Here is a 27,706-nt window from a genome sequence, read left to right on the forward strand (position 1 = left end):
TTTTGCTTAACGATTGCCACCTGAGCTAGCCTCTCTTGCCCATGTTCCTCAGTTTCAGAGGGTAGATATTTCAGGGTTGCTTTGTCCCCAGGGCTCCACGCCTTTGTGCTTTGTTTTTGCTTAAGGATTGCCACCTGAGCTAGCCTCTCTTGCCCATCTTCCTCAGTTTCAGAGGGTGGATTTCTCCGTGTTGCTTTTTCCCCAGGTCTCCACGCCCTTGTGTGTTTCTTTTGCTTAAAGATTGCCACCTGAGCTAGCCTCTGTTGCCCATCTTCGTCCGTTTCAGAGGGTGGATTTCTCAGTGTTGCCTTTTCGCCAGCTCCCCACGCCCTTGTGTGTTTCTTTTGCTTAAAGATTGTCACCTGAGCTAGGCACTGTTGCCCTGCTTCCTCAGTTTCAGAGGGTACCTTTTTCAGGGTTGCTTTTTCACCGGGTCTCCTCGCCATTGTATTTTTTTATCTTATTTTTTTTGCTTAAAGATTGCCACCTGAGCTAGCCTCTGTTGCGCTTCTTTCTCAGTTCTAGAGGGTAGATTTCTCCGTGTTGCTTTTTCCCCAGGTCTCCACGCACTTCCTTTTATTTTTCCTTAAAAATTGCCACCTGAGCTAGCCTCTGTTGTCCATCTTCGTCGGTTTCAGAGGGTAGATTTCTCACTGTGGCTTTTTTGCCAGGTCTGCACGCCCTTGTGTTTTTTTTCTGCTTAAAGGTTGCAACCTGAGCTAGCTTCTTTTGCCCATGTCCCTCAGTTTCAGAGGGTGGATTTCTCCGTGTTGCTTTTTCCCCAGGCCTCCACGCCCTTGTGTGTTTCTTTTGCTTAAAGATTGCCACCTGAAGCCAGCCTCTCTTGCCCATCTTCCTCAGTTTCAGAGGGTAGATATTTCAGGGTTGCTTTTTCCCCAGGTCTCCACGCCTTTGTGTTTTGTTTTTGCTTAACGAGTGCCACCTGAGCTAGCCTCTCTTGCCCATGTTCCTCAGTTTCAGAGGGTAGATATTTCAGGGTTGCTTTGTCCCCAGGGCTCCACGCCTTTGTGCTTTGTTTTTGCTTAAGGATTGCCACCTGAGGTAGCCTCTCTTGCCCATCTTCCTCAGTTTCAGAGGGTGGATTTCTCCGTGTTGCTTTTTCCCCAGGTCTCCACGCCCTTGTGTGTTTCTTTTGCTTAAAGATTGCCACCTGAGCTAGCCTCTGTTGCCCATCTTCGTTCGTTTCAGAGGGTGGATTTCTCAGTGTTGCCTTTTCGCCAGCTCCCCACGCCCTTGTGTGTTTCTTTTGCTTAAAGATTGTCACCTGAGCTAGGCACTGTTGCCCTGCTTCCTCAGTTTCAGAGGGTACCTTTTTCAGGGTTGCTTTTTCACCGGGTCTCCTCGCCATTGTATTTTTTTATCTTATTTTTTTTGCTTAAAGATTGCCACCTGAGCTAGCCTCTGTTGCGCTTCTTTCTCAGTTCTAGAGGGTAGATTTCTCCGTGTTGCTTTTTCCCCAGGTCTCCACGCACTTCCTTTTATTTTTCCTTAAAAATTGCCACCTGAGCTAGCCTCTGTTGTCCATCTTCGTCGGTTTCAGAGGGTAGATTTCTCACTGTGGCTTTTTTGCCAGGTCTGCACGCCCTTGTGTTTTTTTTCTGCTTAAAGGTTGCAACCTGAGCTAGCTTCTTTTGCCCATGTCCCTCAGTTTCAGAGGGTGGATTTCTCCGTGTTGCTTTTTCCCCAGGCCTCCACGCCCTTGTGTGTTTCTTTTGCTTAAAGATTGCCACCTGAAGCCAGCCTCTCTTGCCCATCTTCCTCAGTTTCAGAGGGTAGATATTTCAGGGTTGCTTTTTCCCCAGGTCTCCACGCCTTTGTGTTTTGTTTTTGCTTAACGATTGCCACCTGAGCTAGCCTCTCTTGCCCATGTTCCTCAGTTTCAGAGGGTAGATATTTCAGGGTTGCTTTGTCCCCAGGGCTCCACGCCTTTGTGCTTTGTTTTTGCTTAAGGATTGCCACCTGAGCTAGCCTCTCTTGCCCATCTTCCTCAGTTTCAGAGGGTGGATTTCTCCGTGTTGCTTTTTCCCCAGGTCTCCACGCCCTTGTGTGTTTCTTTTGCTTAAAGATTGCCACCTGAGCTAGCCTCTGTTGCCCATCTTCGTCCGTTTCAGAGGGTGGATTTCTCAGTGTTGCCTTTTCGCCAGCTCCCCACGCCCTTGTGTGTTTCTTTTGCTTAAAGATTGTCACCTGAGCTAGGCACTGTTGCCCTGCTTCCTCAGTTTCAGAGGGTACCTTTTTCAGGGTTGCTTTTTCACCGGGTCTCCTCGCCATTGTATTTTTTTATCTTATTTTTTTTGCTTAAAGATTGCCACCTGAGCTAGCCTCTGTTGCGCTTCTTTCTCAGTTCTAGAGGGTAGATTTCTCCGTGTTGCTTTTTCCCCAGGTCTCCACGCACTTCCTTTTATTTTTCCTTAAAAATTGCCACCTGAGCTAGCCTCTGTTGTCCATCTTCGTCGGTTTCAGAGGGTAGATTTCTCACTGTGGCTTTTTTGCCAGGTCTGCACGCCCTTGTGTTTTTTTTCTGCTTAAAGGTTGCAACCTGAGCTAGCTTCTTTTGCCCATGTCCCTCAGTTTCAGAGGGTGGATTTCTCCGTGTTGCTTTTTCCCCAGGCCTCCACGCCCTTGTGTGTTTCTTTTGCTTGACGATTGCCACCTGAGCTAGCCTCTGTTGCCCATCTTCGTCCGTTTCAGAGTGTGGATTTCTCAGTGTTGCCTTTTCCCCAGCTCCCCACGCCCTTGTGTGTTTCTTTTGCTTAAAGATTGCCACCTGAAGCCAGCCTCTCTTGCCCATCTTCCTCAGTTTCAGAGGGTAGATATTTCAGGGTTGCTTTTTCCCCAGGTCTCCACGCCTTTGGGTTTTGTTTTTGCTTAACGATTGCCACCTGAGCTAGCCTCTCTTGCCCATCTTCCTGAGTTTCAGAGGGTCGATATCTCCGTGTTGCTGTTTCCCCAGGTCTCCACGCCCTTGTGTGTTTCTTTTGCTTAACGTTTGCCACCTGAAGCCAGCCTCTCTTGCCCATCTTCCTCAGTTTCAGAGGGTAGATATTTCAGGGTTGCTTTTTCCCCAGGTCTCCACGCCTTTGTGTTTTGTTTTTGCTTAACGATTGCCACCTGAGCTAGCCTCTCTTGCCCATGTTCCTCAGTTTCAGAGGGTAGATATTTCAGGGTTGCTTTGTCCCCAGGGCTCCACGCCTTTGTGCTTTGTTTTTGCTTAAGGATTGCCACCTGAGGTAGCCTCTCTTGCCCATCTTCCTCAGTTTCAGAGGGTGGATTTCTCCGTGTTGCTTTTTCCCCAGGTCTCCACGCCCTTGTGTGTTTCTTTTGCTTAAAGATTGCCACCTGAGCTAGCCTCTGTTGCCCATCTTCGTCCGTTTCAGAGGGTGGATTTCTCAGTGTTGCCTTTTCGCCAGCTCCCCACGCCCTTGTGTGTTTCTTTTGCTTAAAGATTGTCACCTGAGCTAGGCACTGTTGCCCTGCTTCCTCAGTTTCAGAGGGTACCTTTTTCAGGGTTGCTTTTTCACCGGGTCTCCTCGCCATTGTATTTTTTTATCTTATTTTTTTTGCTTAAAGATTGCCACCTGAGCTAGCCTCTGTTGCGCTTCTTTCTCAGTTCTAGAGGGTAGATTTCTCCGTGTTGCTTTTTCCCCAGGTCTCCACGCACTTCCTTTTATTTTTCCTTAAAAATTGCCACCTGAGCTAGCCTCTGTTGTCCATCTTCGTCGGTTTCAGAGGGTAGATTTCTCACTGTGGCTTTTTTGCCAGGTCTGCACGCCCTTGTGTTTTTTTTCTGCTTAAAGGTTGCAACCTGAGCTAGCTTCTTTTGCCCATGTCCCTCAGTTTCAGAGGGTGGATTTCTCCGTGTTGCTTTTTCCCCAGGCCTCCACGCCCTTGTGTGTTTCTTTTGCTTAAAGATTGCCACCTGAAGCCAGCCTCTCTTGCCCATCTTCCTCAGTTTCAGAGGGTAGATATTTCAGGGTTGCTTTTTCCCCAGGTCTCCACGCCTTTGTGTTTTGTTTTTGCTTAACGATTGCCACCTGAGCTAGCCTCTCTTGCCCATGTTCCTCAGTTTCAGAGGGTAGATATTTCAGGGTTGCTTTGTCCCCAGGGCTCCACGCCTTTGTGCTTTGTTTTTGCTTAAGGATTGCCACCTGAGCTAGCCTCTCTTGCCCATCTTCCTCAGTTTCAGAGGGTGGATTTCTCCGTGTTGCTTTTTCCCCAGGTCTCCACGCCCTTGTGTGTTTCTTTTGCTTAAAGATTGCCACCTGAGCTAGCCTCTGTTGCCCATCTTCGTCCGTTTCAGAGGGTGGATTTCTCAGTGTTGCCTTTTCGCCAGCTCCCCACGCCCTTGTGTGTTTCTTTTGCTTAAAGATTGTCACCTGAGCTAGGCACTGTTGCCCTGCTTCCTCAGTTTCAGAGGGTACCTTTTTCAGGGTTGCTTTTTCACCGGGTCTCCTCGCCATTGTATTTTTTTATCTTATTTTTTTTGCTTAAAGATTGCCACCTGAGCTAGCCTCTGTTGCGCTTCTTTCTCAGTTCTAGAGGGTAGATTTCTCCGTGTTGCTTTTTCCCCAGGTCTCCACGCACTTCCTTTTATTTTTCCTTAAAAATTGCCACCTGAGCTAGCCTCTGTTGTCCATCTTCGTCGGTTTCAGAGGGTAGATTTCTCACTGTGGCTTTTTTGCCAGGTCTGCACGCCCTTGTGTTTTTTTTCTGCTTAAAGGTTGCAACCTGAGCTAGCTTCTTTTGCCCATGTCCCTCAGTTTCAGAGGGTGGATTTCTCCGTGTTGCTTTTTCCCCAGGCCTCCACGCCCTTGTGTGTTTCTTTTGCTTAAAGATTGCCACCTGAAGCCAGCCTCTCTTGCCCATCTTCCTCAGTTTCAGAGGGTAGATATTTCAGGGTTGCTTTTTCCCCAGGTCTCCACGCCTTTGTGTTTTGTTTTTGCTTAACGATTGCCACCTGAGCTAGCCTCTCTTGCCCATGTTCCTCAGTTTCAGAGGGTAGATATTTCAGGGTTGCTTTGTCCCCAGGGCTCCACGCCTTTGTGCTTTGTTTTTGCTTAAGGATTGCCACCTGAGCTAGCCTCTCTTGCCCATCTTCCTCAGTTTCAGAGGGTGGATTTCTCCGTGTTGCTTTTTCCCCAGGTCTCCACGCCCTTGTGTGTTTCTTTTGCTTAAAGATTGCCACCTGAGCTAGCCTCTGTTGCCCATCTTCGTCCGTTTCAGAGGGTGGATTTCTCAGTGTTGCCTTTTCGCCAGCTCCCCACGCCCTTGTGTGTTTCTTTTGCTTAAAGATTGTCACCTGAGCTAGGCACTGTTGCCCTGCTTCCTCAGTTTCAGAGGGTACCTTTTTCAGGGTTGCTTTTTGACCGGGTCTCCTCGCCATTGTATTTTTTTATCTTATTTTTTTTGCTTAAAGATTGCCACCTGAGCTAGCCTCTGTTGCGCTTCTTTCTCAGTTCTAGAGGGTAGATTTCTCCGTGTTGCTTTTTCCCCAGGTCTCCACGCACTTCCTTTTATTTTTCCTTAAAAATTGCCACCTGAGCTAGCCTCTGTTGTCCATCTTCGTCGGTTTCAGAGGGTAGATTTCTCACTGTGGCTTTTTTGCCAGGTCTGCACGCCCTTGTGTTTTTTTTCTGCTTAAAGGTTGCAACCTGAGCTAGCTTCTTTTGCCCATGTCCCTCAGTTTCAGAGGGTGGATTTCTCCGTGTTGCTTTTTCCCCAGGCCTCCACGCCCTTGTGTGTTTCTTTTGCTTAAAGATTGCCACCTGAAGCCAGCCTCTCTTGCCCATCTTCCTCAGTTTCAGAGGGTAGATATTTCAGGGTTGCTTTTTCCCCAGGTCTCCACGCCTTTGTGTTTTGTTTTTGCTTAACGAGTGCCACCTGAGCTAGCCTCTCTTGCCCATGTTCCTCAGTTTCAGAGGGTAGATATTTCAGGGTTGCTTTGTCCCCAGGGCTCCACGCCTTTGTGCTTTGTTTTTGCTTAAGGATTGCCACCTGAGGTAGCCTCTCTTGCCCATCTTCCTCAGTTTCAGAGGGTGGATTTCTCCGTGTTGCTTTTTCCCCAGGTCTCCACGCCCTTGTGTGTTTCTTTTGCTTAAAGATTGCCACCTGAGCTAGCCTCTGTTGCCCATCTTCGTCCGTTTCAGAGGGTGGATTTCTCAGTGTTGCCTTTTCGCCAGCTCCCCACGCCCTTGTGTGTTTCTTTTGCTTAAAGATTGTCACCTGAGCTAGGCACTGTTGCCCTGCTTCCTCAGTTTCAGAGGGTACCTTTTTCAGGGTTGCTTTTTCACCGGGTCTCCTCGCCATTGTATTTTTTTATCTTATTTTTTTTGCTTAAAGATTGCCACCTGAGCTAGCCTCTGTTGCGCTTCTTTCTCAGTTCTAGAGGGTAGATTTCTCCGTGTTGCTTTTTCCCCAGGTCTCCACGCACTTCCTTTTATTTTTCCTTAAAAATTGCCACCTGAGCTAGCCTCTGTTGTCCATCTTCGTCGGTTTCAGAGGGTAGATTTCTCACTGTGGCTTTTTTGCCAGGTCTGCACGCCCTTGTGTTTTTTTTCTGCTTAAAGGTTGCAACCTGAGCTAGCTTCTTTTGCCCATGTCCCTCAGTTTCAGAGGGTGGATTTCTCCGTGTTGCTTTTTCCCCAGGCCTCCACGCCCTTGTGTGTTTCTTTTGCTTGACGATTGCCACCTGAGCTAGCCTCTGTTGCCCATCTTCGTCCGTTTCAGAGTGTGGATTTCTCAGTGTTGCCTTTTCCCCAGCTCCCCACGCCCTTGTGTGTTTCTTTTGCTTAAAGATTGCCACCTGAAGCCAGCCTCTCTTGCCCATCTTCCTCAGTTTCAGAGGGTAGATATTTCAGGGTTGCTTTTTCCCCAGGTCTCCACGCCTTTGGGTTTTGTTTTTGCTTAACGATTGCCACCTGAGCTAGCCTCTCTTGCCCATCTTCCTGAGTTTCAGAGGGTCGATATCTCCGTGTTGCTGTTTCCCCAGGTCTCCACGCCCTTGTGTGTTTCTTTTGCTTAACGTTTGCCACCTGAAGCCAGCCTCTCTTGCCCATCTTCCTCAGTTTCAGAGGGTAGATATTTCAGGGTTGCTTTTTCCCCAGGTCTCCACGCCTTTGTGTTTTGTTTTTGCTTAACGATTGCCACCTGAGCTAGCCTCTCTTGCCCATGTTCCTCAGTTTCAGAGGGTAGATATTTCAGGGTTGCTTTGTCCCCAGGGCTCCACGCCTTTGTGCTTTGTTTTTGCTTAAGGATTGCCACCTGAGGTAGCCTCTCTTGCCCATCTTCCTCAGTTTCAGAGGGTGGATTTCTCCGTGTTGCTTTTTCCCCAGGTCTCCACGCCCTTGTGTGTTTCTTTTGCTTAAAGATTGCCACCTGAGCTAGCCTCTGTTGCCCATCTTCGTCCGTTTCAGAGGGTGGATTTCTCAGTGTTGCCTTTTCGCCAGCTCCCCACGCCCTTGTGTGTTTCTTTTGCTTAAAGATTGTCACCTGAGCTAGGCACTGTTGCCCTGCTTCCTCAGTTTCAGAGGGTACCTTTTTCAGGGTTGCTTTTTCACCAGGTCTCCTCGCCATTGTATTTTTTTATCTTATTTTTTTTGCTTAAAGATTGCCACCTGAGCTAGCCTCTGTTGCGCTTCTTTCTCAGTTCTAGAGGGTAGATTTCTCCGTGTTGCTTTTTCCCCAGGTCTCCACGCACTTCCTTTTATTTTTCCTTAAAAATTGCCACCTGAGCTAGCCTCTGTTGTCCATCTTCGTCGGTTTCAGAGGGTAGATTTCTCACTGTTGCTTTTTTGCCAGGTCTGCACGCCCTTGTGTTTTTTTTCTGCTTAAAGGTTGCAACCTGAGCTAGCTTCTTTTGCCCATGTCCCTCAGTTTCAGAGGGTGGATTTCTCCGTGTTGCTTTTTCCCCAGGCCTCCACGCCCTTGTGTGTTTCTTTTGCTTAAAGATTGCCACCTGAAGCCAGCCTCTCTTGCCCATCTTCCTCAGTTTCAGAGGGTAGATATTTCAGGGTTGCTTTTTCCCCAGGTCTCCACGCCTTTGTGTTTTGTTTTTGCTTAACGATTGCCACCTGAGCTAGCCTCTCTTGCCCATGTTCCTCAGTTTCAGAGGGTAGATATTTCAGGGTTGCTTTTTCCCCAGGTCTCCACGCCTTTGGGTTTTGTTTTTGCTTAACGATTGCCACCTGAGCTAGCCTCTCTTGCCCATCTTCCTGAGTTTCAGAGGGTCGATATCTCCGTGTTGCTGTTTCCCCAGGTCTCCACGCCCTTGTGTGTTTCTTTTGCTTAACGTTTGCCACCTGAAGCCAGCCTCTCTTGCCCATCTTCCTCAGTTTCAGAGGGTAGATATTTCAGGGTTGCTTTTTCCCCAGGTCTCCACGCCTTTGTGTTTTGTTTTTGCTTAACGATTGCCACCTGAGCTAGCCTCTCTTGCCCATGTTCCTCAGTTTCAGAGGGTAGATATTTCAGGGTTGCTTTGTCCCCAGGGCTCCACGCCTTTGTGCTTTGTTTTTGCTTAAGGATTGCCACCTGAGGTAGCCTCTCTTGCCCATCTTCCTCAGTTTCAGAGGGTGGATTTCTCCGTGTTGCTTTTTCCCCAGGTCTCCACGCCCTTGTGTGTTTCTTTTGCTTAAAGATTGCCACCTGAGCTAGCCTCTGTTGCCCATCTTCGTCCGTTTCAGAGGGTGGATTTCTCAGTGTTGCCTTTTCGCCAGCTCCCCACGCCCTTGTGTGTTTCTTTTGCTTAAAGATTGTCACCTGAGCTAGGCACTGTTGCCCTGCTTCCTCAGTTTCAGAGGGTACCTTTTTCAGGGTTGCTTTTTGACCGGGTCTCCTCGCCATTGTATTTTTTTATCTTATTTTTTTTGCTTAAAGATTGCCACCTGAGCTAGCCTCTGTTGCGCTTCTTTCTCAGTTCTAGAGGGTAGATTTCTCCGTGTTGCTTTTTCCCCAGGTCTCCACGCACTTCCTTTTATTTTTCCTTAAAAATTGCCACCTGAGCTAGCCTCTGTTGTCCATCTTCGTCGGTTTCAGAGGGTAGATTTCTCACTGTGGCTTTTTTGCCAGGTCTGCACGCCCTTGTGTTTTTTTTCTGCTTAAAGGTTGCAACCTGAGCTAGCTTCTTTTGCCCATGTCCCTCAGTTTCAGAGGGTGGATTTCTCCGTGTTGCTTTTTCCCCAGGCCTCCACGCCCTTGTGTGTTTCTTTTGCTTAAAGATTGCCACCTGAAGCCAGCCTCTCTTGCCCATCTTCCTCAGTTTCAGAGGGTAGATATTTCAGGGTTGCTTTTTCCCCAGGTCTCCACGCCTTTGTGTTTTGTTTTTGCTTAACGAGTGCCACCTGAGCTAGCCTCTCTTGCCCATGTTCCTCAGTTTCAGAGGGTAGATATTTCAGGGTTGCTTTGTCCCCAGGGCTCCACGCCTTTGTGCTTTGTTTTTGCTTAAGGATTGCCACCTGAGGTAGCCTCTCTTGCCCATCTTCCTCAGTTTCAGAGGGTGGATTTCTCCGTGTTGCTTTTTCCCCAGGTCTCCACGCCCTTGTGTGTTTCTTTTGCTTAAAGATTGCCACCTGAGCTAGCCTCTGTTGCCCATCTTCGTCCGTTTCAGAGGGTGGATTTCTCAGTGTTGCCTTTTCGCCAGCTCCCCACGCCCTTGTGTGTTTCTTTTGCTTAAAGATTGTCACCTGAGCTAGGCACTGTTGCCCTGCTTCCTCAGTTTCAGAGGGTACCTTTTTCAGGGTTGCTTTTTCACCGGGTCTCCTCGCCATTGTATTTTTTTATCTTATTTTTTTTGCTTAAAGATTGCCACCTGAGCTAGCCTCTGTTGCGCTTCTTTCTCAGTTCTAGAGGGTAGATTTCTCCGTGTTGCTTTTTCCCCAGGTCTCCACGCACTTCCTTTTATTTTTCCTTAAAAATTGCCACCTGAGCTAGCCTCTGTTGTCCATCTTCGTCGGTTTCAGAGGGTAGATTTCTCACTGTGGCTTTTTTGCCAGGTCTGCACGCCCTTGTGTTTTTTTTCTGCTTAAAGGTTGCAACCTGAGCTAGCTTCTTTTGCCCATGTCCCTCAGTTTCAGAGGGTGGATTTCTCCGTGTTGCTTTTTCCCCAGGCCTCCACGCCCTTGTGTGTTTCTTTTGCTTAACGATTGCCACCTGAGCTAGCCTCTGTTGCCCATCTTCGTCCGTTTCAGAGTGTGGATTTCTCAGTGTTGCCTTTTCCCCAGCTCCCCACGCCCTTGTGTGTTTCTTTTGCTTAAAGATTGCCACCTGAAGCCAGCCTCTCTTGCCCATCTTCCTCAGTTTCAGAGGGTAGATATTTCAGGGTTGCTTTTTCCCCAGGTCTCCACGCCTTTGGGTTTTGTTTTTGCTTAACGATTGCCACCTGAGCTAGCCTCTCTTGCCCATCTTCCTGAGTTTCAGAGGGTCGATATCTCCGTGTTGCTGTTTCCCCAGGTCTCCACGCCCTTGTGTGTTTCTTTTGCTTAACGTTTGCCACCTGAAGCCAGCCTCTCTTGCCCATCTTCCTCAGTTTCAGAGGGTAGATATTTCAGGGTTGCTTTTTCCCCAGGTCTCCACGCCTTTGTGTTTTGTTTTTGCTTAACGATTGCCACCTGAGCTAGCCTCTCTTGCCCATGTTCCTCAGTTTCAGAGGGTAGATATTTCAGGGTTGCTTTGTCCCCAGGGCTCCACGCCTTTGTGCTTTGTTTTTGCTTAAGGATTGCCACCTGAGGTAGCCTCTCTTGCCCATCTTCCTCAGTTTCAGAGGGTGGATTTCTCCGTGTTGCTTTTTCCCCAGGTCTCCACGCCCTTGTGTGTTTCTTTTGCTTAAAGATTGCCACCTGAGCTAGCCTCTGTTGCCCATCTTCGTCCGTTTCAGAGGGTGGATTTCTCAGTGTTGCCTTTTCGCCAGCTCCCCACGCCCTTGTGTGTTTCTTTTGCTTAAAGATTGTCACCTGAGCTAGGCACTGTTGCCCTGCTTCCTCAGTTTCAGAGGGTACCTTTTTCAGGGTTGCTTTTTCACCGGGTCTCCTCGCCATTGTATTTTTTTATCTTATTTTTTTTGCTTAAAGATTGCCACCTGAGCTAGCCTCTGTTGCGCTTCTTTCTCAGTTCTAGAGGGTAGATTTCTCCGTGTTGCTTTTTCCCCAGGTCTCCACGCACTTCCTTTTATTTTTCCTTAAAAATTGCCACCTGAGCTAGCCTCTGTTGTCCATCTTCGTCGGTTTCAGAGGGTAGATTTCTCACTGTGGCTTTTTTGCCAGGTCTGCACGCCCTTGTGTTTTTTTTCTGCTTAAAGGTTGCAACCTGAGCTAGCTTCTTTTGCCCATGTCCCTCAGTTTCAGAGGGTGGATTTCTCCGTGTTGCTTTTTCCCCAGGCCTCCACGCCCTTGTGTGTTTCTTTTGCTTAAAGATTGCCACCTGAAGCCAGCCTCTCTTGCCCATCTTCCTCAGTTTCAGAGGGTAGATATTTCAGGGTTGCTTTTTCCCCAGGTCTCCACGCCTTTGTGTTTTGTTTTTGCTTAACGATTGCCACCTGAGCTAGCCTCTCTTGCCCATGTTCCTCAGTTTCAGAGGGTAGATATTTCAGGGTTGCTTTGTCCCCAGGGCTCCACGCCTTTGTGCTTTGTTTTTGCTTAAGGATTGCCACCTGAGCTAGCCTCTCTTGCCCATCTTCCTCAGTTTCAGAGGGTGGATTTCTCCGTGTTGCTTTTTCCCCAGGTCTCCACGCCCTTGTGTGTTTCTTTTGCTTAAAGATTGCCACCTGAGCTAGCCTCTGTTGCCCATCTTCGTCCGTTTCAGAGGGTGGATTTCTCAGTGTTGCCTTTTCGCCAGCTCCCCACGCCCTTGTGTGTTTCTTTTGCTTAAAGATTGTCACCTGAGCTAGGCACTGTTGCCCTGCTTCCTCAGTTTCAGAGGGTACCTTTTTCAGGGTTGCTTTTTCACCGGGTCTCCTCGCCATTGTATTTTTTTATCTTATTTTTTTTGCTTAAAGATTGCCACCTGAGCTAGCCTCTGTTGCGCTTCTTTCTCAGTTCTAGAGGGTAGATTTCTCCGTGTTGCTTTTTCCCCAGGTCTCCACGCACTTCCTTTTATTTTTCCTTAAAAATTGCCACCTGAGCTAGCCTCTGTTGTCCATCTTCGTCGGTTTCAGAGGGTAGATTTCTCACTGTGGCTTTTTTGCCAGGTCTGCACGCCCTTGTGTTTTTTTTCTGCTTAAAGGTTGCAACCTGAGCTAGCTTCTTTTGCCCATGTCCCTCAGTTTCAGAGGGTGGATTTCTCCGTGTTGCTTTTTCCCCAGGCCTCCACGCCCTTGTGTGTTTCTTTTGCTTAAAGATTGCCACCTGAAGCCAGCCTCTCTTGCCCATCTTCCTCAGTTTCAGAGGGTAGATATTTCAGGGTTGCTTTTTCCCCAGGTCTCCACGCCTTTGTGTTTTGTTTTTGCTTAACGAGTGCCACCTGAGCTAGCCTCTCTTGCCCATGTTCCTCAGTTTCAGAGGGTAGATATTTCAGGGTTGCTTTGTCCCCAGGGCTCCACGCCTTTGTGCTTTGTTTTTGCTTAAGGATTGCCACCTGAGGTAGCCTCTCTTGCCCATCTTCCTCAGTTTCAGAGGGTGGATTTCTCCGTGTTGCTTTTTCCCCAGGTCTCCACGCCCTTGTGTGTTTCTTTTGCTTAAAGATTGCCACCTGAGCTAGCCTCTGTTGCCCATCTTCGTCCGTTTCAGAGGGTGGATTTCTCAGTGTTGCCTTTTCGCCAGCTCCCCACGCCCTTGTGTGTTTCTTTTGCTTAAAGATTGTCACCTGAGCTAGGCACTGTTGCCCTGCTTCCTCAGTTTCAGAGGGTACCTTTTTCAGGGTTGCTTTTTCACCGGGTCTCCTCGCCATTGTATTTTTTTATCTTATTTTTTTTGCTTAAAGATTGCCACCTGAGCTAGCCTCTGTTGCGCTTCTTTCTCAGTTCTAGAGGGTAGATTTCTCCGTGTTGCTTTTTCCCCAGGTCTCCACGCACTTCCTTTTATTTTTCCTTAAAAATTGCCACCTGAGCTAGCCTCTGTTGTCCATCTTCGTCGGTTTCAGAGGGTAGATTTCTCACTGTGGCTTTTTTGCCAGGTCTGCACGCCCTTGTGTTTTTTTTCTGCTTAAAGGTTGCAACCTGAGCTAGCTTCTTTTGCCCATGTCCCTCAGTTTCAGAGGGTGGATTTCTCCGTGTTGCTTTTTCCCCAGGCCTCCACGCCCTTGTGTGTTTCTTTTGCTTAACGATTGCCACCTGAGCTAGCCTCTGTTGCCCATCTTCGTCCGTTTCAGAGTGTGGATTTCTCAGTGTTGCCTTTTCCCCAGCTCCCCACGCCCTTGTGTGTTTCTTTTGCTTAAAGATTGCCACCTGAAGCCAGCCTCTCTTGCCCATCTTCCTCAGTTTCAGAGGGTAGATATTTCAGGGTTGCTTTTTCCCCAGGTCTCCACGCCTTTGGGTTTTGTTTTTGCTTAACGATTGCCACCTGAGCTAGCCTCTCTTGCCCATCTTCCTGAGTTTCAGAGGGTCGATATCTCCGTGTTGCTGTTTCCCCAGGTCTCCACGCCCTTGTGTGTTTCTTTTGCTTAACGTTTGCCACCTGAAGCCAGCCTCTCTTGCCCATCTTCCTCAGTTTCAGAGGGTAGATATTTCAGGGTTGCTTTTTCCCCAGGTCTCCACGCCTTTGTGTTTTGTTTTTGCTTAACGATTGCCACCTGAGCTAGCCTCTCTTGCCCATGTTCCTCAGTTTCAGAGGGTAGATATTTCAGGGTTGCTTTGTCCCCAGGGCTCCACGCCTTTGTGCTTTGTTTTTGCTTAAGGATTGCCACCTGAGCTAGCCTCTCTTGCCCATCTTCCTCAGTTTCAGAGGGTGGATTTCTCCGTGTTGCTTTTTCCCCAGGTCTCCACGCCCTTGTGTGTTTCTTTTGCTTAAAGATTGCCACCTGAGCTAGCCTCTGTTGCCCATCTTCGTCCGTTTCAGAGGGTGGATTTCTCAGTGTTGCCTTTTCGCCAGCTCCCCACGCCCTTGTGTGTTTCTTTTGCTTAAAGATTGTCACCTGAGCTAGGCACTGTTGCCCTGCTTCCTCAGTTTCAGAGGGTACCTTTTTCAGGGTTGCTTTTTCACCGGGTCTCCTCGCCATTGTATTTTTTTATCTTATTTTTTTTGCTTAAAGATTGCCACCTGAGCTAGCCTCTGTTGCGCTTCTTTCTCAGTTCTAGAGGGTAGATTTCTCCGTGTTGCTTTTTCCCCAGGTCTCCACGCACTTCCTTTTATTTTTCCTTAAAAATTGCCACCTGAGCTAGCCTCTGTTGTCCATCTTCGTCGGTTTCAGAGGGTAGATTTCTCACTGTGGCTTTTTTGCCAGGTCTGCACGCCCTTGTGTTTTTTTTCTGCTTAAAGGTTGCAACCTGAGCTAGCTTCTTTTGCCCATGTCCCTCAGTTTCAGAGGGTGGATTTCTCCGTGTTGCTTTTTCCCCAGGCCTCCACGCCCTTGTGTGTTTCTTTTGCTTAAAGATTGCCACCTGAAGCCAGCCTCTCTTGCCCATCTTCCTCAGTTTCAGAGGGTAGATATTTCAGGGTTGCTTTTTCCCCAGGTCTCCACGCCTTTGTGTTTTGTTTTTGCTTAACGATTGCCACCTGAGCTAGCCTCTCTTGCCCATGTTCCTCAGTTTCAGAGGGTAGATATTTCAGGGTTGCTTTTTCCCCAGGTCTCCACGCCTTTGGGTTTTGTTTTTGCTTAACGATTGCCACCTGAGCTAGCCTCTCTTGCCCATCTTCCTGAGTTTCAGAGGGTCGATATCTCCGTGTTGCTGTTTCCCCAGGTCTCCACGCCCTTGTGTGTTTCTTTTGCTTAACGTTTGCCACCTGAAGCCAGCCTCTCTTGCCCATCTTCCTCAGTTTCAGAGGGTAGATATTTCAGGGTTGCTTTTTCCCCAGGTCTCCACGCCTTTGTGTTTTGTTTTTGCTTAACGATTGCCACCTGAGCTAGCCTCTCTTGCCCATGTTCCTCAGTTTCAGAGGGTAGATATTTCAGGGTTGCTTTGTCCCCAGGGCTCCACGCCTTTGTGCTTTGTTTTTGCTTAAGGATTGCCACCTGAGGTAGCCTCTCTTGCCCATCTTCCTCAGTTTCAGAGGGTGGATTTCTCCGTGTTGCTTTTTCCCCAGGTCTCCACGCCCTTGTGTGTTTCTTTTGCTTAAAGATTGCCACCTGAGCTAGCCTCTGTTGCCCATCTTCGTCCGTTTCAGAGGGTGGATTTCTCAGTGTTGCCTTTTCGCCAGCTCCCCACGCCCTTGTGTGTTTCTTTTGCTTAAAGATTGTCACCTGAGCTAGGCACTGTTGCCCTGCTTCCTCAGTTTCAGAGGGTACCTTTTTCAGGGTTGCTTTTTGACCGGGTCTCCTCGCCATTGTATTTTTTTATCTTATTTTTTTTGCTTAAAGATTGCCACCTGAGCTAGCCTCTGTTGCGCTTCTTTCTCAGTTCTAGAGGGTAGATTTCTCCGTGTTGCTTTTTCCCCAGGTCTCCACGCACTTCCTTTTATTTTTCCTTAAAAATTGCCACCTGAGCTAGCCTCTGTTGTCCATCTTCGTCGGTTTCAGAGGGTAGATTTCTCACTGTGGCTTTTTTGCCAGGTCTGCACGCCCTTGTGTTTTTTTTCTGCTTAAAGGTTGCAACCTGAGCTAGCTTCTTTTGCCCATGTCCCTCAGTTTCAGAGGGTGGATTTCTCCGTGTTGCTTTTTCCCCAGGCCTCCACGCCCTTGTGTGTTTCTTTTGCTTAAAGATTGCCACCTGAAGCCAGCCTCTCTTGCCCATCTTCCTCAGTTTCAGAGGGTAGATATTTCAGGGTTGCTTTTTCCCCAGGTCTCCACGCCTTTGTGTTTTGTTTTTGCTTAACGAGTGCCACCTGAGCTAGCCTCTCTTGCCCATGTTCCTCAGTTTCAGAGGGTAGATATTTCAGGGTTGCTTTGTCCCCAGGGCTCCACGCCTTTGTGCTTTGTTTTTGCTTAAGGATTGCCACCTGAGGTAGCCTCTCTTGCCCATCTTCCTCAGTTTCAGAGGGTGGATTTCTCCGTGTTGCTTTTTCCCCAGGTCTCCACGCCCTTGTGTGTTTCTTTTGCTTAAAGATTGCCACCTGAGCTAGCCTCTGTTGCCCATCTTCGTCCGTTTCAGAGGGTGGATTTCTCAGTGTTGCCTTTTCGCCAGCTCCCCACGCCCTTGTGTGTTTCTTTTGCTTAAAGATTGTCACCTGAGCTAGGCACTGTTGCCCTGCTTCCTCAGTTTCAGAGGGTACCTTTTTCAGGGTTGCTTTTTCACCGGGTCTCCTCGCCATTGTATTTTTTTATCTTATTTTTTTTGCTTAAAGATTGCCACCTGAGCTAGCCTCTGTTGCGCTTCTTTCTCAGTTCTAGAGGGTAGATTTCTCCGTGTTGCTTTTTCCCCAGGTCTCCACGCACTTCCTTTTATTTTTCCTTAAAAATTGCCACCTGAGCTAGCCTCTGTTGTCCATCTTCGTCGGTTTCAGAGGGTAGATTTCTCACTGTGGCTTTTTTGCCAGGTCTGCACGCCCTTGTGTTTTTTTTCTGCTTAAAGGTTGCAACCTGAGCTAGCTTCTTTTGCCCATGTCCCTCAGTTTCAGAGGGTGGATTTCTCCGTGTTGCTTTTTCCCCAGGCCTCCACGCCCTTGTGTGTTTCTTTTGCTTAACGATTGCCACCTGAGCTAGCCTCTGTTGCCCATCTTCGTCCGTTTCAGAGTGTGGATTTCTCAGTGTTGCCTTTTCCCCAGCTCCCCACGCCCTTGTGTGTTTCTTTTGCTTAAAGATTGCCACCTGAAGCCAGCCTCTCTTGCCCATCTTCCTCAGTTTCAGAGGGTAGATATTTCAGGGTTGCTTTTTCCCCAGGTCTCCACGCCTTTGGGTTTTGTTTTTGCTTAACGATTGCCACCTGAGCTAGCCTCTCTTGCCCATCTTCCTGAGTTTCAGAGGGTCGATATCTCCGTGTTGCTGTTTCCCCAGGTCTCCACGCCCTTGTGTGTTTCTTTTGCTTAACGTTTGCCACCTGAAGCCAGCCTCTCTTGCCCATCTTCCTCAGTTTCAGAGGGTAGATATTTCAGGGTTGCTTTTTCCCCAGGTCTCCACGCCTTTGTGTTTTGTTTTTGCTTAACGATTGCCACCTGAGCTAGCCTCTCTTGCCCATGTTCCTCAGTTTCAGAGGGTAGATATTTCAGGGTTGCTTTGTCCCCAGGGCTCCACGCCTTTGTGCTTTGTTTTTGCTTAAGGATTGCCACCTGAGGTAGCCTCTCTTGCCCATCTTCCTCAGTTTCAGAGGGTGGATTTCTCCGTGTTGCTTTTTCCCCAGGTCTCCACGCCCTTGTGTGTTTCTTTTGCTTAAAGATTGCCACCTGAGCTAGCCTCTGTTGCCCATCTTCGTCCGTTTCAGAGGGTGGATTTCTCAGTGTTGCCTTTTCGCCAGCTCCCCACGCCCTTGTGTGTTTCTTTTGCTTAAAGATTGTCACCTGAGCTAGGCACTGTTGCCCTGCTTCCTCAGTTTCAGAGGGTACCTTTTTCAGGGTTGCTTTTTCACCGGGTCTCCTCGCCATTGTATTTTTTTATCTTATTTTTTTTGCTTAAAGATTGCCACCTGAGCTAGCCTCTGTTGCGCTTCTTTCTCAGTTCTAGAGGGTAGATTTCTCCGTGTTGCTTTTTCCCCAGGTCTCCACGCACTTCCTTTTATTTTTCCTTAAAAATTGCCACCTGAGCTAGCCTCTGTTGTCCATCTTCGTCGGTTTCAGAGGGTAGATTTCTCACTGTGGCTTTTTTGCCAGGTCTGCACGCCCTTGTGTTTTTTTTCTGCTTAAAGGTTGCAACCTGAGCTAGCTTCTTTTGCCCATGTCCCTCAGTTTCAGAGGGTGGATTTCTCCGTGTTGCTTTTTCCCCAGGCCTCCACGCCCTTGTGTGTTTCTTTTGCTTAAAGATTGCCACCTGAAGCCAGCCTCTCTTGCCCATCTTCCTCAGTTTCAGAGGGTAGATATTTCAGGGTTGCTTTTTCCCCAGGTCTCCACGCCTTTGTGTTTTGTTTTTGCTTAACGATTGCCACCTGAGCTAGCCTCTCTTGCCCATGTTCCTCAGTTTCAGAGGGTAGATATTTCAGGGTTGCTTTGTCCCCAGGGCTCCACGCCTTTGTGCTTTGTTTTTGCTTAAGGATTGCCACCTGAGCTAGCCTCTCTTGCCCATCTTCCTCAGTTTCAGAGGGTGGATTTCTCCGTGTTGCTTTTTCCCCAGGTCTCCACGCCCTTGTGTGTTTCTTTTGCTTAAAGATTGCCACCTGAGCTAGCCTCTGTTGCCCATCTTCGTCCGTTTCAGAGGGTGGATTTCTCAGTGTTGCCTTTTCGCCAGCTCCCCACGCCCTTGTGTGTTTCTTTTGCTTAAAGATTGTCACCTGAGCTAGGCACTGTTGCCCTGCTTCCTCAGTTTCAGAGGGTACCTTTTTCAGGGTTGCTTTTTCACCGGGTCTCCTCGCCATTGTATTTTTTTATCTTATTTTTTTTGCTTAAAGATTGCCACCTGAGCTAGCCTCTGTTGCGCTTCTTTCTCAGTTCTAGAGGGTAGATTTCTCCGTGTTGCTTTTTCCCCAGGTCTCCACGCACTTCCTTTTATTTTTCCTTAAAAATTGCCACCTGAGCTAGCCTCTGTTGTCCATCTTCGTCGGTTTCAGAGGGTAGATTTCTCACTGTGGCTTTTTTGCCAGGTCTGCACGCCCTTGTGTTTTTTTTCTGCTTAAAGGTTGCAACCTGAGCTAGCTTCTTTTGCCCATGTCCCTCAGTTTCAGAGGGTGGATTTCTCCGTGTTGCTTTTTCCCCAGGCCTCCACGCCCTTGTGTGTTTCTTTTGCTTAAAGATTGCCACCTGAAGCCAGCCTCTCTTGCCCATCTTCCTCAGTTTCAGAGGGTAGATATTTCAGGGTTGCTTTTTCCCCAGGTCTCCACGCCTTTGTGTTTTGTTTTTGCTTAACGATTGCCACCTGAGCTAGCCTCTCTTGCCCATGTTCCTCAGTTTCAGAGGGTAGATATTTCAGGGTTGCTTTGTCCCCAGGGCTCCACGCCTTTGTGCTTTGTTTTTGCTTAAGGATTGCCACCTGAGGTAGCCTCTCTTGCCCATCTTCCTCAGTTTCAGAGGGTGGATTTCTCCGTGTTGCTTTTTCCCCAGGTCTCCACGCCCTTGTGTGTTTCTTTTGCTTAAAGATTGCCACCTGAGCTAGCCTCTGTTGCCCATCTTCGTCCGTTTCAGAGGGTGGATTTCTCAGTGTTGCCTTTTCGCCAGCTCCCCACGCCCTTGTGTGTTTCTTTTGCTTAAAGATTGTCACCTGAGCTAGGCACTGTTGCCCTGCTTCCTCAGTTTCAGAGGGTACCTTTTTCAGGGTTGCTTTTTCACCGGGTCTCCTCGCCATTGTATTTTTTTATCTTATTTTTTTTGCTTAAAGATTGCCACCTGAGCTAGCCTCTGTTGCGCTTCTTTCTCAGTTCTAGAGGGTAGATTTCTCCGTGTTGCTTTTTCCCCAGGTCTCCACGCACTTCCTTTTATTTTTCCTTAAAAATTGCCACCTGAGCTAGCCTCTGTTGTCCATCTTCGTCGGTTTCAGAGGGTAGATTTCTCACTGTGGCTTTTTTGCCAGGTCTGCACGCCCTTGTGTTTTTTTTCTGCTTAAAGGTTGCAACCTGAGCTAGCTTCTTTTGCCCATGTCCCTCAGTTTCAGAGGGTGGATTTCTCCGTGTTGCTTTTTCCCCAGGCCTCCACGCCCTTGTGTGTTTCTTTTGCTTAACGATTGCCACCTGAGCTAGCCTCTGTTGCCCATCTTCGTCCGTTTCAGAGTGTGGATTTCTCAGTGTTGCCTTTTCCCCAGCTCCCCACGCCCTTGTGTGTTTCTTTTGCTTAAAGATTGCCACCTGAAGCCAGCCTCTCTTGCCCATCTTCCTCAGTTTCAGAGGGTAGATATTTCAGGGTTGCTTTTTCCCCAGGTCTCCACGCCTTTGGGTTTTGTTTTTGCTTAACGATTGCCACCTGAGCTAGCCTCTCTTGCCCATCTTCCTGAGTTTCAGAGGGTCGATATCTCCGTGTTGCTGTTTCCCCAGGTCTCCACGCCCTTGTGTGTTTCTTTTGCTTAACGTTTGCCACCTGAAGCCAGCCTCTCTTGCCCATCTTCCTCAGTTTCAGAGGGTAGATATTTCAGGGTTGCTTTTTCCCCAGGTCTCCACGCCTTTGTGTTTTGTTTTTGCTTAACGATTGCCACCTGAGCTAGCCTCTCTTGCCCATGTTCCTCAGTTTCAGAGGGTAGATATTTCAGGGTTGCTTTGTCCCCAGGGCTCCACGCCTTTGTGCTTTGTTTTTGCTTAAGGATTGCCACCTGAGCTAGCCTCTCTTGCCCATCTTCCTCAGTTTCAGAGGGTGGATTTCTCCGTGTTGCTTTTTCCCCAGGTCTCCACGCCCTTGTGTGTTTCTTTTGCTTAAAGATTGCCACCTGAGCTAGCCTCTGTTGCCCATCTTCGTCCGTTTCAGAGGGTGGATTTCTCAGTGTTGCCTTTTCGCCAGCTCCCCACGCCCTTGTGTGTTTCTTTTGCTTAAAGATTGTCACCTGAGCTAGGCACTGTTGCCCTGCTTCCTCAGTTTCAGAGGGTACCTTTTTCAGGGTTGCTTTTTCACCGGGTCTCCTCGCCATTGTATTTTTTTATCTTATTTTTTTTGCTTAAAGATTGCCACCTGAGCTAGCCTCTGTTGCGCTTCTTTCTCAGTTCTAGAGGGTAGATTTCTCCGTGTTGCTTTTTCCCCAGGTCTCCACGCACTTCCTTTTATTTTTCCTTAAAAATTGCCACCTGAGCTAGCCTCTGTTGTCCATCTTCGTCGGTTTCAGAGGGTAGATTTCTCACTGTGGCTTTTTTGCCAGGTCTGCACGCCCTTGTGTTTTTTTTCTGCTTAAAGGTTGCAACCTGAGCTAGCTTCTTTTGCCCATGTCCCTCAGTTTCAGAGGGTGGATTTCTCCGTGTTGCTTTTTCCCCAGGCCTCCACGCCCTTGTGTGTTTCTTTTGCTTAAAGATTGCCACCTGAAGCCAGCCTCTCTTGCCCATCTTCCTCAGTTTCAGAGGGTAGATATTTCAGGGTTGCTTTTTCCCCAGGTCTCCACGCCTTTGTGTTTTGTTTTTGCTTAACGATTGCCACCTGAGCTAGCCTCTCTTGCCCATGTTCCTCAGTTTCAGAGGGTAGATATTTCAGGGTTGCTTTGTCCCCAGGGCTCCACGCCTTTGTGCTTTGTTTTTGCTTAAGGATTGCCACCTGAGCTAGCCTCTCTTGCCCATCTTCCTCAGTTTCAGAGGGTGGATTTCTCAGTGTTGCCTTTTCGCCAGCTCCCTACGCCCTTGTGTGTTTCTTTTGCTTAAAGATTGTCACCTGAGCTAGGCACTGTTGCCCTGCTTCCTCAGTTTCAGAGGGTACCTTTTTCAGGGTTGCTTTTTCACCGGGTCTCCTCGCCATTGTATTTTTTTATCTTATTTTTTTTGCTTAAAGATTGCCACCTGAGCTAGCCTCTGTTGCGCTTCTTTCTCAGTTCTAGAGGGTAGATTTCTCCGTGTTGCTTTTTCCCCAGGTCTCCACGCACTTCCTTTTATTTTTCCTTAAAAATTGCCACCTGAGCTAGCCTCTGTTGTCCATCTTCGTCGGTTTCAGAGGGTAGATTTCTCACTGTGGCTTTTTTGCCAGGTCTGCACGCCCTTGTGTTTTTTTTCTGCTTAAAGGTTGCAACCTGAGCTAGCTTCTTTTGCCCATGTCCCTCAGTTTCAGAGGGTGGATTTCTCCGTGTTGCTTTTTCCCCAGGCCTCCACGCCCTTGTGTGTTTCTTTTGCTTAAAGATTGCCACCTGAAGCCAGCCTCTCTTGCCCATCTTCCTCAGTTTCAGAGGGTAGATATTTCAGGGTTGCTTTTTCCCCAGGTCTCCACGCCTTTGTGTTTTGTTTTTGCTTAACGAGTGCCACCTGAGCTAGCCTCTCTTGCCCATGTTCCTCAGTTTCAGAGGGTAGATATTTCAGGGTTGCTTTGTCCCCAGGGCTCCACGCCTTTGTGCTTTGTTTTTGCTTAAGGATTGCCACCTGAGGTAGCCTCTCTTGCCCATCTTCCTCAGTTTCAGAGGGTGGATTTCTCCGTGTTGCTTTTTCCCCAGGTCTCCACGCCCTTGTGTGTTTCTTTTGCTTAAAGATTGCCACCTGAGCTAGCCTCTGTTGCCCATCTTCGTCCGTTTCAGAGGGTGGATTTCTCAGTGTTGCCTTTTCGCCAGCTCCCCACGCCCTTGTGTGTTTCTTTTGCTTAAAGATTGTCACCTGAGCTAGGCACTGTTGCCCTGCTTCCTCAGTTTCAGAGGGTACCTTTTTCAGGGTTGCTTTTTCACCGGGTCTCCTCGCCATTGTATTTTTTTATCTTATTTTTTTTGCTTAAAGATTGCCACCTGAGCTAGCCTCTGTTGCGCTTCTTTCTCAGTTCTAGAGGGTAGATTTCTCCGTGTTGCTTTTTCCCCAGGTCTCCACGCACTTCCTTTTATTTTTCCTTAAAAATTGCCACCTGAGCTAGCCTCTGTTGTCCATCTTCGTCGGTTTCAGAGGGTAGATTTCTCACTGTGGCTTTTTTGCCAGGTCTGCACGCCCTTGTGTTTTTTTTCTGCTTAAAGGTTGCAACCTGAGCTAGCTTCTTTTGCCCATGTCCCTCAGTTTCAGAGGGTGGATTTCTCCGTGTTGCTTTTTCCCCAGGCCTCCACGCCCTTGTGTGTTTCTTTTGCTTAACGATTGCCACCTGAGCTAGCCTCTGTTGCCCATCTTCGTCCGTTTCAGAGTGTGGATTTCTCAGTGTTGCCTTTTCCCCAGCTCCCCACGCCCTTGTGTGTTTCTTTTGCTTAAAGATTGCCACCTGAAGCCAGCCTCTCTTGCCCATCTTCCTCAGTTTCAGAGGGTAGATATTTCAGGGTTGCTTTTTCCCCAGGTCTCCACGCCTTTGGGTTTTGTTTTTGCTTAACGATTGCCACCTGAGCTAGCCTCTCTTGCCCATCTTCCTGAGTTTCAGAGGGTCGATATCTCCGTGTTGCTGTTTCCCCAGGTCTCCACGCCCTTGTGTGTTTCTTTTGCTTAACGTTTGCCACCTGAAGCCAGCCTCTCTTGCCCATCTTCCTCAGTTTCAGAGGGTAGATATTTCAGGGTTGCTTTTTCCCCAGGTCTCCACGCCTTTGTGTTTTGTTTTTGCTTAACGATTGCCACCTGAGCTAGCCTCTCTTGCCCATGTTCCTCAGTTTCAGAGGGTAGATATTTCAGGGTTGCTTTGTCCCCAGGGCTCCACGCCTTTGTGCTTTGTTTTTGCTTAAGGATTGCCACCTGAGCTAGCCTCTCTTGCCCATCTTCCTCAGTTTCAGAGGGTGGATTTCTCCGTGTTGCTTTTTCCCCAGGTCTCCACGCCCTTGTGTGTTTCTTTTGCTTAAAGATTGCCACCTGAGCTAGCCTCTGTTGCCCATCTTCGTCCGTTTCAGAGGGTGGATTTCTCAGTGTTGCCTTTTCGCCAGCTCCCCACGCCCTTGTGTGTTTCTTTTGCTTAAAGATTGTCACCTGAGCTAGGCACTGTTGCCCTGCTTCCTCAGTTTCAGAGGGTACCTTTTTCAGGGTTGCTTTTTCACCGGGTCTCCTCGCCATTGTATTTTTTTATCTTATTTTTTTTGCTTAAAGATTGCCACCTGAGCTAGCCTCTGTTGCGCTTCTTTCTCAGTTCTAGAGGGTAGATTTCTCCGTGTTGCTTTTTCCCCAGGTCTCCACGCACTTCCTTTTATTTTTCCTTAAAAATTGCCACCTGAGCTAGCCTCTGTTGTCCATCTTCGTCGGTTTCAGAGGGTAGATTTCTCACTGTGGCTTTTTTGCCAGGTCTGCACGCCCTTGTGTTTTTTTTCTGCTTAAAGGTTGCAACCTGAGCTAGCTTCTTTTGCCCATGTCCCTCAGTTTCAGAGGGTGGATTTCTCCGTGTTGCTTTTTCCCCAGGCCTCCACGCCCTTGTGTGTTTCTTTTGCTTAAAGATTGCCACCTGAAGCCAGCCTCTCTTGCCCATCTTCCTCAGTTTCAGAGGGTAGATATTTCAGGGTTGCTTTTTCCCCAGGTCTCCACGCCTTTGTGTTTTGTTTTTGCTTAACGATTGCCACCTGAGCTAGCCTCTCTTGCCCATGTTCCTCAGTTTCAGAGGGTAGATATTTCAGGGTTGCTTTGTCCCCAGGGCTCCACGCCTTTGTGCTTTGTTTTTGCTTAAGGATTGCCACCTGAGCTAGCCTCTCTTGCCCATCTTCCTCAGTTTCAGAGGGTGGATTTCTCCGTGTTGCTTTTTCCCCAGGTCTCCACGCCCTTGTGTGTTTCTTTTGCTTAAAGATTGCCACCTGAGCTAGCCTCTGTTGCCCATCTTCGTCCGTTTCAGAGGGTGGATTTCTCAGTGTTGCCTTTTCGCCAGCTCCCCACGCCCTTGTGTGTTTCTTTTGCTTAAAGATTGTCACCTGAGCTAGGCACTGTTGCCCTGCTTCCTCAGTTTCAGAGGGTACCTTTTTCAGGGTTGCTTTTTCACCGGGTCTCCTCGCCATTGTATTTTTTTATCTTATTTTTTTTGCTTAAAGATTGCCACCTGAGCTAGCCTCTGTTGCGCTTCTTTCTCAGTTCTAGAGGGTAGATTTCTCCGTGTTGCTTTTTCCCCAGGTCTCCACGCACTTCCTTTTATTTTTCCTTAAAAATTGCCACCTGAGCTAGCCTCTGTTGTCCATCTTCGTCGGTTTCAGAGGGTAGATTTCTCACTGTGGCTTTTTTGCCAGGTCTGCACGCCCTTGTGTTTTTTTTCTGCTTAAAGGTTGCAACCTGAGCTAGCTTCTTTTGCCCATGTCCCTCAGTTTCAGAGGGTGGATTTCTCCGTGTTGCTTTTTCCCCAGGCCTCCACGCCCTTGTGTGTTTCTTTTGCTTAAAGATTGCCACCTGAAGCCAGCCTCTCTTGCCCATCTTCCTCAGTTTCAGAGGGTAGATATTTCAGGGTTGCTTTTTCCCCAGGTCTCCACGCCTTTGGGTTTTGTTTTTGCTTAACGAGTGCCACCTGAGCTAGCCTCTCTTGCCCATGTTCCTCAGTTTCAGAGGGTAGATATTTCAGGGTTGCTTTGTCCCCAGGGCTCCACGCCTTTGTGCTTTGTTTTTGCTTAAGGATTGCCACCTGAGGTAGCCTCTCTTGCCCATCTTCCTCAGTTTCAGAGGGTGGATTTCTCCGTGTTGCTTTTTCCCCAGGTCTCCACGCCCTTGTGTGTTTCTTTTGCTTAAAGATTGCCACCTGAGCTAGCCTCTGTTGCCCATCTTCGTCCGTTTCAGAGGGTGGATTTCTCAGTGTTGCCTTTTCGCCAGCTCCCCACGCCCTTGTGTGTTTCTTTTGCTTAAAGATTGTCACCTGAGCTAGGCACTGTTGCCCTGCTTCCTCAGTTTCAGAGGGTACCTTTTTCAGGGTTGCTTTTTCACCGGGTCTCCTCGCCATTGTATTTTTTTATCTTATTTTTTTTGCTTAAAGATTGCCACCTGAGCTAGCCTCTGTTGCGCTTCTTTCTCAGTTCTAGAGGGTAGATTTCTCCGTGTTGCTTTTTCCCCAGGTCTCCACGCACTTCCTTTTATTTTTCCTTAAAAATTGCCACCTGAGCTAGCCTCTGTTGTCCATCTTCGTCGGTTTCAGAGGGTAGATTTCTCACTGTGGCTTTTTTGCCAGGTCTGCACGCCCTTGTGTTTTTTTTCTGCTTAAAGGTTGCAACCTGAGCTAGCTTCTTTTGCCCATGTCCCTCAGTTTCAGAGGGTGGATTTCTCCGTGTTGCTTTTTCCCCAGGCCTCCACGCCCTTGTGTGTTTCTTTTGCTTAAAGATTGCCACCTGAAGCCAGCCTCTCTTGCCCATCTTCCTCAGTTTCAGAGGGTAGATATTTCAGGGTTGCTTTTTCCCCAGGTCTCCACGCCTTTGGGTTTTGTTTTTGCTTAACGATTGCCACCTGAGCTAGCCTCTCTTGCCCATGTTCCTCAGTTTCAGAGGGTAGATATTTCAGGGTTGCTTTGTCCCCAGGGCTCCACGCCTTTGTGCTTTGTTTTTGCTTAAGGATTGCCACCTGAGGTAGCCTCTCTTGCCCATCTTCCTCAGTTTCAGAGGGTGGATTTCTCCGTGTTGCTTTTTCCCCAGGTCTCCACGCCCTTGTGTGTTTCTTTTGCTTAAAGATTGCCACCTGAGCTAGCCTCTGTTGCCCATCTTCGTCCGTTTCAGAGGGTGGATTTCTCAGTGTTGCCTTTTCGCCAGCTCCCCACGCCCTTGTGTGTTTCTTTTGCTTAAAGATTGTCACCTGAGCTAGGCACTGTTGCCCTGCTTCCTCAGTTTCAGAGGGTACCTTTTTCAGGGTTGCTTTTTCACCGGGTCTCCTCGCCATTGTATTTTTTTATCTTATTTTTTTTGCTTAAAGATTGCCACCTGAGCTAGCCTCTGTTGCGCTTCTTTCTCAGTTCTAGAGGGTAGATTTCTCCGTGTTGCTTTTTCCCCAGGTCTCCACGCACTTCCTTTTATTTTTCCTTAAAAATTGCCACCTGAGCTAGCCTCTGTTGTCCATCTTCGTCGGTTTCAGAGGGTAGATTTCTCACTGTGGCTTTTTTGCCAGGTCTGCACGCCCTTGTGTTTTTTTTCTGCTTAAAGGTTGCAACCTGAGCTAGCTTCTTTTGCCCATGTCCCTCAGTTTCAGAGGGTGGATTTCTCCGTGTTGCTTTTTCCCCAGGCCTCCACGCCCTTGTGTGTTTCTTTTGCTTAAAGATTGCCACCTGAAGCCAGCCTCTCTTGCCCATCTTCCTCAGTTTCAGAGGGTAGATATTTCAGGGTTGCTTTTTCCCCAGGTCTCCACGCCTTTGTGTTTTGTTTTTGCTTAACGATTGCCACCTGAGCTAGCCTCTCTTGCCCATGTTCCTCAGTTTCAGAGGGTAGATATTTCAGGGTTGCTTTGTCCCCAGGGCTCCACGCCTTTGTGCTTTGTTTTTGCTTAAGGATTGCCACCTGAGGTAGCCTCTCTTGCCCATCTTCCTCAGTTTCAGAGGGTGGATTTCTCCGTGTTGCTTTTTCCCCAGGTCTCCACGCCCTTGTGTGTTTCTTTTGCTTAAAGATTGCCACCTGAGCTAGCCTCTGTTGCCCATCTTCGTCCGTTTCAGAGGGTGGATTTCTCAGTGTTGCCTTTTCGCCAGCTCCCCACGCCCTTGTGTGTTTCTTTTGCTTAAAGATTGTCACCTGAGCTAGGCACTGTTGCCCTGCTTCCTCAGTTTCAGAGGGTACCTTTTTCAGGGTTGCTTTTTCACCGGGTCTCCTCGCCATTGTATTTTTTTATCTTATTTTTTTTGCTTAAAGATTGCCACCTGAGCTAGCCTCTGTTGCGCTTCTTTCTCAGTTCTAGAGGGTAGATTTCTCCGTGTTGCTTTTTCCCCAGGTCTCCACGCACTTCCTTTTATTTTTCCTTAAAAATTGCCACCTGAGCTAGCCTCTGTTGTCCATCTTCGTCGGTTTCAGAGGGTAGATTTCTCACTGTGGCTTTTTTGCCAGGTCTGCACGCCCTTGTGTTTTTTTTCTGCTTAAAGGTTGCAACCTGAGCTAGCTTCTTTTGCCC

The sequence above is a fragment of the Equus asinus genome, chromosome 28 (genome assembly GCF_041296235.1).
Source record: "Equus asinus isolate D_3611 breed Donkey chromosome 28, EquAss-T2T_v2, whole genome shotgun sequence".
Lineage (NCBI taxonomy): Eukaryota > Metazoa > Chordata > Mammalia > Perissodactyla > Equidae > Equus > Equus asinus.